Genomic DNA, 9,775 nt, shown 5'->3' with positions numbered 1-9,775 from the left:
CTTGGTCTCAAAAAACAAAAAAAGGACAGGGCGCAGTGGCTCACGCCCATAATCCCAGCACTTTGGGAGGCTGAGGCGGGTGAATCATGAGGCCAGGAGATCGAAACCATCCTGGCTAACATGGTGAAACCCCATCTCTACTGAAAAAATACAAAAAAATTAGCCGGGCGTGGTGGCAGGCGCCTGTAGTCCCAGCTACTCAGGAGGCTGAGGCAGGAGAATGGCGTGAACCCAGGAGGAGGAGCTTGCAGTGAGTCCAGATTGCGCCACTGCACTCCAGGTTGGGCGACAGAGTGAGACTCCGCCTCAAAACAAACAAGCAAACAAACAACAACAAAACAGAAAAAGAAAAAAAAGGCCGGGCGCGGTGGCTCAAGCCTGTAATCCCAGCACTTTGGGAGGCCGAGACGGGCGGATCACGAGGTCAGGAGATCGAGACCATCCTGGCTAACACGGTGAAACCCCGTCTCTACTAAAAAAATACAAAAAATTAGCCGGGCGAGATGGCGGGCGCCTGTAGTCCCAGCTACTCAGGAGGCTGAGGCGAGAGAATGGCGTAAACCCGGGAGGCGGAGCTTGCAGTGAGCTGAGATCCGGCCACTGCACTCCAGCCTGGGCGACAGAGCGAGACTCCGTCTCAACAAAAAAGAAAAAGAAAAAAAAAATACTGAGTGGGGAGGACTGTTGAAACTGGAGGAAAGAGACATCCCTGCATAACGATGCCTGAGGTGTTTTGGCAGAGAGAAGGCCCAAGGAGTTTGTGTTGCGCAGACCTGTTCTTCACTGTGATATTAGTGAGGGGGGTTTGGGCAGCTCTGGGTGAGCCTTTCTGTTGCTGAACCCCATGAAGATCTCATTACCCTCACAAGTTGCCCCTTACTCCCTTTGGTGACCGCAGTGACTTGTCACCCACTTACCATCCCCAAGGTTCTCTTTCTTGCCATGCTTTCCTCTTGACTTTGGGTTTTACTGCTAATTCCTTCAGGGAAGAGATGGAGTTCTCACAGGGTTAATGAGAAGTTTGGACACAAATATAGTTGTCATTAAGGAAAAACAGATACTCAAGCTCTCAAATTAGAGATGCTGTACTTCAATTTGAATCCTGGCTCTGCCATTTACCAGCTCTGTGTTCTTGGGGAAGTGACTTCGCCTTAGGTAAGTCTCATTTTCTGCATCTGTAAAGTCACAGTATTTGCCTCATGGGGTTATTGTAAAGTTTAAATGAGTTCACAGATGTGTTACATGAATTACATGCTTAGAACGGTGGCTAGTACATAGTCAACACTCTGTGTTTGTTAATGCTGATATCATTATTCAAGACTTTTTTTGGAGACAGAGTCTCGCTCTGTTGCCCAGGCTGGAGTGCAGTGGCAACCTTTGCCTCCCAGGTTCAGGCGATTCTCCTGCTTCAGCCTCCCAGGTAGCTGGGATTACAGGCCCGCACCACCACACCCGGCTAATTTTTTGTATCTTTAGTAGAGGCAGGGTTTCACCATGTTGGGCAGGCTGGTCTCAGACTCCTGACCTTGTGATCCACCCACCTTGGCCTCCCAAAGTGCTGGGATTACAGATGTGAGCCACTGCGCCCAGCCCCCCACTCAATATTTTCAAGGCTATGATTTTTTTCCTATATCACTTCACACATCATTCATACCATGTCCTTCTGTTCTTCCAGTCAATTCTCATGGGGCTTTAGATACAGTTCTCCTTTATCTCATCTCCTTCAAGGCCCTGCCTACCCCACCTACTTCTCTGCTGCCCATTAAATTCCAGCCAGTCCACTTCCCAGCTCAGAACCTTTGCATATGCTGTTCCTTTTCCTTCCCCAGCTTTGGCGTGGCAGTTTCCTTGTTACTCCAACAGGCCTTGTCTAACCACTCTTATCTAAAGTTATTTATAGCCTGTTACTCCCTATTTCTATATCCTGTTTCCTGTGGAATTCATCACAGTTCATTTTTATTTATTTTATTTTTATTTATTTATTTATTTATCTATTTTGAGACAGAGTCTCGCTCTGTAACCCAGGCTAGAGTGAAGTGGTGAGATCTTGGCTCACTGCAACCTCCGTTTCCCAGGTTCAAGTGATTCTTCTGCAGCAGCCTCCCGAGTAGCTAGGATTACAAGTGGTCACTACCACACCCAACTAAGTTTTGTGTTTTTAGTAGAAACAGGGTTTCACCATATTGGCCAGGTTGGTCTCAAACTTCTGACCTCAGGTGATCTGCCTGCCTTGACCTCCCAAAGTGCTGAGATTATAGGCATGAGCCATAGCGCCCAGCCTTATTTTATTTTATTTTATTTTATTTTATTTGAGACAGGGTCTCACCCAGGCTGGAGCGCAGTGGCATGATCTCAGCTCACTGCAACCTCTTCCTACCAGGCTTAAGCGATCCTTCCACCTCAACCTCCCGAATAGCTGGGACTACAGGTGTGCACCATCACCCCTGGCTAATTTTTCTATTTTTAGTAGAGACAGGGTTTGGCACCTTTCTCTGTCACCCAGGGGAGTGTGCAGTGATGTGATCATAGCTCACTGCAGCTTTGAACCCCTGGGCTCAAGGCATCCTCCAGCCTCACCCTCCCTAGTAGCTGGGATTACAGCTGTGTGTCACCACACCCAGCTCTGTTTACAGGGTTTCTTATCTGTCTCTCTCATTATACTGTTAGTTCCAGGAAGAGGTGTCTTCTCTGTTTCAGGCTCCCTTGACTCCCCAGTCAACGTGCTCACATAATAGATGCTCAATAAATAATGAATGCATGGAAGTGCTCTTGATCCCACCCCTCTCCTCTTTGAGTGTTCTCAATTCTCTTCTCCTTCTTGACCTTCTCCACTTGTTCCCTTCTTTCTGACTTGAAGATCCTTCCTCTCTCCCATACTGACCTTGCTATTTCCTCAAGTTACCCCCATCACTTCACATTCATTGCCCCATGTCCTCATCCCCACTTGCTCCATCAGGGTAGTTTCTGCCCTCTCTTGTTCCTAGGACAGAACTCTTGAAGGCTACCAGGGACCTCCTCATCAACGTTGATATCTTTTTTTTTTTTTTTGAGACGGAGTCTCACTCTTTTGCCTAGGCTGGAATGCAGTGGTGCGATCTCTGCTCACTGCAAGCTCCGCCTCCCAGGTTCACGCCATTCTCCTGCCTCAGCCTCCCAAGTAGCTGGGACTACAGGCACCTGCCACCACGCCCAGCTAGTTTTTTTTGTTTGTTTGTTTGTTTTTTGTATTTTTGGTAGAGATGGGGTTTCACCGCTAACAAGCCAGGATTGTCTCGATCTCCTGACCTCGTGATCTGCCCGCCTCAGCCTCCCAAACGTCGGTATCTTTTTAGTCATTTTACTCAACTTTGTGTTGAATCTACAGCTGTTATCCTCCTCTTCCTTTCTACACGTTCTCTCCTCCCTTGACCATCACAGCAGTTGATAGAAGCAATTGCATTAAATTGAAAGCTGAGGGGAGCTGAGACGAGACATCCTGGCTCTGACACAGAAGAAGCTGTGCAAACTTGGGCTAGCTCCTTAACCTCTCTGAACCTCAGCATCCTCATCTGCAAATAGAGAACATAATTCTGACTTCAGTGAATTTGCATTAAAGTGTTTTTTGTTGGAAGATACTCTCCAGCTGACCATGCAGCATAGCAGATAAGAGTCAGGTCCTAAGCCAGGTGTGGTGGCTCACACCTGTAATCCCAGCACTTTAGGAGGCCGAGGCAGATGAATCACCTGAGGTTGGGAGTTCAAGACCAGCCTGACCAACATGGAGAAACCCCGTCTCTACTAAAAACACAAAATTAGCTGGGTGTGGTGGCGCATGCCTGTAATCCCAGCACTTTGGGAGGCCGAGACAGGCTGATCAACCTGAAGTCAGGAGTTCAAGATCAGCCTGGCCAACAGGGTGAAACCCTGTCTCTATTAAAAATACAACAAATTAGCCCGTGGTGGTGGGCACCTGTAATCTCAGCTTCTCAGGAGGCCGAAGCAGGAGAATGGCTTGAACCTGGGAGGTGGAGGTTGTGGTGAGCCGAGAGCATGCCCTTGCACTCCAGCCTGGGCAACAAGAGCGAAACACTGTCTAAAAAAAAAAATAGAGAATATGAAAGAGCCTGCCTCATAGGTAGTTGTGAAGATTAAATGAGACAACCTGCTAAGCATTTAATACAGCATCTGGCATATTGCATCTCCTCAATATATATTAGGCATTATTATCTTATACAAAAAGCAAAGGGGGAGGAGGGACTTGTTGGAGAGAAACTGAGACCTCTCATAAATTCCAGTAGACTTGAACAACCACACCTCGGGAACAGCAGTTCCAGGAACCTCAGCAGAGGGAGTTTATGGAAAAGTCGTGCTTTTCCCCTGTCATGACTTGACTTGACGCTGCTGCTGAAAATGTTCAGTCTCTGTGTATGTGTCTGTTGGCCTGCAATTCTAAATTCCAGCCACAGAAAATTTCACTGGACCAGATCTTTTTTCTTTTTCTTCTTTTTTTTTTTTTAAATGGAGTTTTGCTCTTGTTGCCCAGGCTGGAGTGCAATGGCACGATCTTGGCTCACTGCAACCTCCACCTCCTGTGTTCAAGCAATTCTCCTGCCTCAGCCTCCTGAATAGCTGTGATTACAGGTATGCACCACCATGCCTGGCTAATTTTGTATTTTTAGTGGAGACGGGGTTTCTCCATGTTGGTCAGGCTGGTCTCGAACTCCTTACGTCAGGTGATCTACCCACCTCGGCCTCCCAAAGTGCTGGGATTACAGGCGGGAGCCACTGCGTTGGCTGAGATAGTGCCACTGCACTCCAGCCTGGGCAACAGAGTGAGACTCATCTCAAAAAAAAAAAGGCCAAGCGGGCGAATCCTGAGGTCAGGAGTTCCAGACCAACCTGACCAACATGAAGAAACCCCATCTCTACTAAAAATACAAAATTAGACGGGCGTGGTGGTTCATGCCTGTAATCCCAGCTACTCGGGAGGCTGAGGCAGGAGAATTGCTTGAACCCGGGAGGCAGAGGTTGCGGTGAGCTGAGATTGTGCCATTGAACTCCAGCCTGGGTAACAAGAGCAAAACTCCATCACACACACACACACACACACACACACACACACACACAAGAGCTCTTTTAGTTCTAGCACACCAAAAATCATTTTTTTTTCTTTTTCTTTTTTTTTTTTTTTAGCTAGAGTTTCGCTCTTGTTGCCCAGGCTGGAGTACAATGACGCAATCTTGGTTACCGCCACCTCCGCCTCCTGGGGGTTTCTCCTGCCTCAGCCTGCCTCAGCCTCCCAAGTAGCTGAGATTATAGGCATGTGCCACCACGCCCGTCTAATTTTGTATTTTTAGTAGAGATGGGGTTTCTCCATGTTGGTCAAGCTAGTCTTGAACTCCCAACCTCAGGTGATCCGCCTGCCTTGGCCTCCCAAAGTGCTGGGGTTACAGGCTTGAGCCACCGTGCCCAGCCTCACACCGTAATTCTATAATTATGAATTAAGCCTTCAGCCCCTATGCCTTTCTGCTTTCACGCTGTTCGTTTTGCCTGAAGAACTTCCCTGTCCTGTATCACTGCTTGCATTTCATTCACATGTATTGTGTACCTGCCTAGCTCACAGGTCCTCTTTTCCTGGGAGTTGCCCCTCCTCCCTGCAATCAGACACTGAAATGGGCCCCTCGGCCACATCGGTATTATATGATCCTGTCCTCTTGGTCTTTGGTTATTTATGTTTTGTTTGTTTGTTTGTTCATTTATTTATTTTGAGACAGTCTCATTCTGCCAGGCTGGAGTGTGGTGGCATGATCTCGGTTCACTGCAACCTCTGCCTCCTGGGTCCAAGCAATCCTCTGCCTCAGCCTCATGAGTAGCTGGGATTACAGGCACTCATCAACACACCTGACTAATTTTTGTATTTTTAGTAGAGACGGGGTTTCACCATCTTGGCCAGGCTGGTCTTGAACTCCTGACTTCCTGATCCACCCGCCTTGGCCTCCCAAAGTGCTGGGATTACAGCCCTGAGCCACCGTGCCCGGCAGGCATTGATTATTAAACTCAGGGCCAACACTAGTATGAACTAGCTTACTCAGAGTCTCTCTGTCAGGAATTTGGAATGTTGAAATAGAGAGGTACAGAGCCCGGGAGCCCTTAGAGCTGAGTTCCATTCATATCAGCACTTTAGGGAGCACTCCCTCTGCAGAAGTCCCTGGAAATCCCCTGATGCCTAACCTTTCTTTTTTTTTTTTTTTGAGACGGAGTCTGGCTCTGTCGCCCAGGCTGGAGTGCAGTGGCCGGATCTCAGCTCACTGCAAGCTTGTATTTACTTATGATTACATCATAAGTAAATACAAACTCAAAGACATGACTTAATGTAAGAGAAGTAAAGCAAAGCGCAATGACAATACCCTGGAGAGGGGTTAATCCTGCTTGGGGAATAAGGGAAAACTTAAAGGAGGAAGGTGGCTTTTAAGCTGTGATTCTAAACACGGGTAGGATTTCAACAGATACTGTCGGAGGCCAGAGGCAGCATTTTAGTTGATATTTGCATCCCCAGAGCCTAAAAGTGTCTCAAACACAATTATATTGGTTTATGTTACCTAGTAGAAGAGTAGAAAGAGTAGGCATCCGCCGGGCGCGGTGGCTCAAGCCTATAATCCCAGCACTTTGGGAGGCCGAGACGGGCCGATCACGAGGTCAGGAGATCGAGACCATCCTGGCGAACACGGTGAAACCCTGTCTCTACTAAAAAAGAAATACAAAAAACTAGCTGGGCGAGGTGGTGGGCGCCTGTAGTCCCAGCTACTCGGGAGGCTGAGGCAGGAGAATTGCTTGAACCTGGGAGACGGAGGTTACAGTGAGCCAAGATTGCGATACTGCACCACCCTGTATGAGAGTAAGACTCTGTCTAAAATAAAATAAAATAGGCCGGGCGCGGTGGCTCAAGCCTGTAATCCCAGCACTTTGGGAGGCCGAGACGGGCGGATCACGAGGTCAGGAGATCGAGACCATCCTGGCTAACACGGTGAAACCCCGTCTCTACTAAAAATACAAAAAATTAGCCGGGTGAGGTGGCGGGCGCCTGTAGTCCCAGCTACTCGGGAGGCTGAGGCAGGAGAATGGCCTAAACCCAGGAGGCGGAGCTTGCAGTGAGCTGAGATCCGGCCACAGCACTCCAGCCTGGGTGACAGAGCGAAACTCCGTCTCAAAAAAAAAAAAAATAAATAAAATAAAATAAAATAAAATAATAAAAAAATAGAGGTAGGGTATTGCTTTGTCATCCAGACTGGAGTGCAATGGTTTGGGTCATAGCTCACTGCAGCCTGGAACTTCTGGACTCAAGCAATCCTCCCACCTCAGCCTCCTGAATAACGGGGACTACAGGCACACAACATCCTGCCTGGCTAATTTTTGTATTTTTTGTGGAGAAAGGGTCTTATTATATTGCCCATGCTGGTCTCGAAGTCATGGGCTCAAGCTATCCTCTTGCCGCAGCCTCCAAAAGTGCTGAGATTACAGGCAGGAGCCACTGCACCCAGCCTCCCTTTTCTATTGATAACTACATCCCTATTTTCCTTTGAGAAAACAGCCCTTTTTCACTTGTGATTGTTAAGTTTAGGTCTCAGCTTGACTAGATTAAGGAATACCTATGAGGTGTTTCCAGAAGAGATTACCATGTGAGTGTGACGGGAGGAAGTGTGGAAGATCTGTCCTCAGTGTGGGCAGGCACCACCCAGTCAGCTCCCCCTAACCCACCATAGAACAAAACACAGAGAAATAGCTGAGCTGGTCTCTCTCCTGGAGCTGAGATACTCTCCTCTTCTCTTGCCATGGACATTAGAACTCCAGCCTCTCTGGCCTTTGGACTCCAGCACTTACACCAGTGGCCTCCTGGGTTCTCAGGCCTTTGGCCCCAGGCTAAGAGTTATACCGTCAGTTTCCCTGAGTCTGAGGCTTTCAGACTTAGACTGAGCCAAGCTGTGGCATCCCAGGGTCTCCAGCTTGCAGATGGCTCGCCGTGGGACTTCTTAGCCTACATAATCAAATGAGCCAATTCCCCCATCAATTCCCTCTCCTCTATCTACCTATCCATCCATCCTATTGGTTCTGTCTCTCTGAAGAGCCCTGATGAATACCATTCTTTTTTTTTTTTTTTTTTTTTTGAGGCGGAGTCTCGCTCTGTCGCCCGGACTGGAGTGCAGTGGCCAGATCTCAGCTCACTGCAAGCTCCGCCTCCCGGGTTTACGCCATTCTCCTGCCTCAGCCTCCTGAGTAGCTGGGACTACAGGCGCCCGCCACCTCGCCCGGCTAGTTTTTGTATTTTTAGTAGAGACGGGGTTTCACCGTGTTAGCCAGGATGGTCTCGATCTCCTGACCTCGTGATCCACCCGTCTCGGCCTCCCAAAGTGCTGGGATTACAGGCTTGAGCCACCGCGCCCGGCCTGAATACCATTCTTAATTCCACATTTTATGTGGGTTCTATAAGTGATCACATGACCTGTGTTTGGTAAGAGCCACAGTGATTTGGATATGTGACCTGTCAGGGTATGACAGCTGAGATTCTGGCTGGACAAATCTGGAAAGAACCTCTCTTTACTGGGGTTACTCCCCTGTTAGTCCATAAGCCTGCTGCTATTTATGGTCACTTTTGCCACCGCATGGGAAGAATCTGATTACTATTATTATCATCATTTTGAGACAGAGTCTCACTTTGTCACCCAGGCTGGAGTGCAATGGCGTGATCTCGGCTCACCACAACCTCCCCCTCCTGGGTTCAAGCTATTCTCTCACCTCAGCCTCCTGAGTAGTTGGGATTACAGGAACCTGCCACCATGCCTGGCTAATATTTTTATTTTTAGTACAGATGGGGTTTCACCATGTTGGCCAAGCTGATCTTGAACTCCTGACCTCAGGTGATCCACCTGCCTCGGCCTCCCAAAGTGCTGGGATTACAGGCGTGAACCACCGCGCCCGGTCCTCTTCATCTTATAAAGTCACTGGTCTCATCATGGGAGCCCCACCCTGGTGACCTTATTTAATGCTAATTACCTTGAAAAGGCCCCACTCAGGCCGGGCGCGGTGGCTCAAGCCTGTAATCCCAGCACTTTGGGAGGCCGAGACGGGCGGATCACGAGGTCAGGAGATCGAGACCATCCTGGCTAACACGGTGAAACCCCGTCTCTACTAAAAATACAAAAACTAGCCCGGCGAGGTGGCGGGCGCCTGTAGTCCCAGCTACTCGGGAGGCTGAGGCAGGAGAATGGCGTAAACCCGGGAGGCGGAGCTTGCAGTGAGCTGAGATCCGGCCACTGCACTCCAGCCTGGGAGACAGAGCCAGACTCCGTCTCAAAAAAAAAAAAAAAAAAAAAAAAAGAAAAGGCCCCACTCATCAACATATGAATGTGGGGTTTCCAACATATGAAATTTGCCCCGGGCGTGGTGGCTCACACCTGTAATCCCAGCACTTTGGGAGGCCAAGGCAGGTAGATCACTTGAGGTCAGGCGTTCAAGACCAGCCTGCCCAACATGATGAAACCCCATCTCTACTAAAAATACAAAAATTAGCCGGGCGCAGTGGCACATGCCTGTAATCCTAGCTAATCAGGAGGATGAGGCAAGAGAATCACTTGAACCCAGGAGGCGGAGGTTACAGTGAGCGGAGATCACGCCGCTGCACTACAGCCCAGGTGACATAACAAGACTCCGTCTCAAAAAAAAAAAAAAAAAAGAGAAAAAGAAAGAAATATAAGGAATACATTTAAACCATAGCAGTGCCCATCACAGGGTTGCGGGGAGA

Source organism: Trachypithecus francoisi, unplaced genomic scaffold (genome assembly GCF_009764315.1).
Source record: "Trachypithecus francoisi isolate TF-2019V2 unplaced genomic scaffold, Tfra_2.0 Lachesis_group20, whole genome shotgun sequence".
NCBI lineage: Eukaryota > Metazoa > Chordata > Mammalia > Primates > Cercopithecidae > Trachypithecus > Trachypithecus francoisi.
This window is presented reverse-complemented; position numbering follows the sequence as displayed.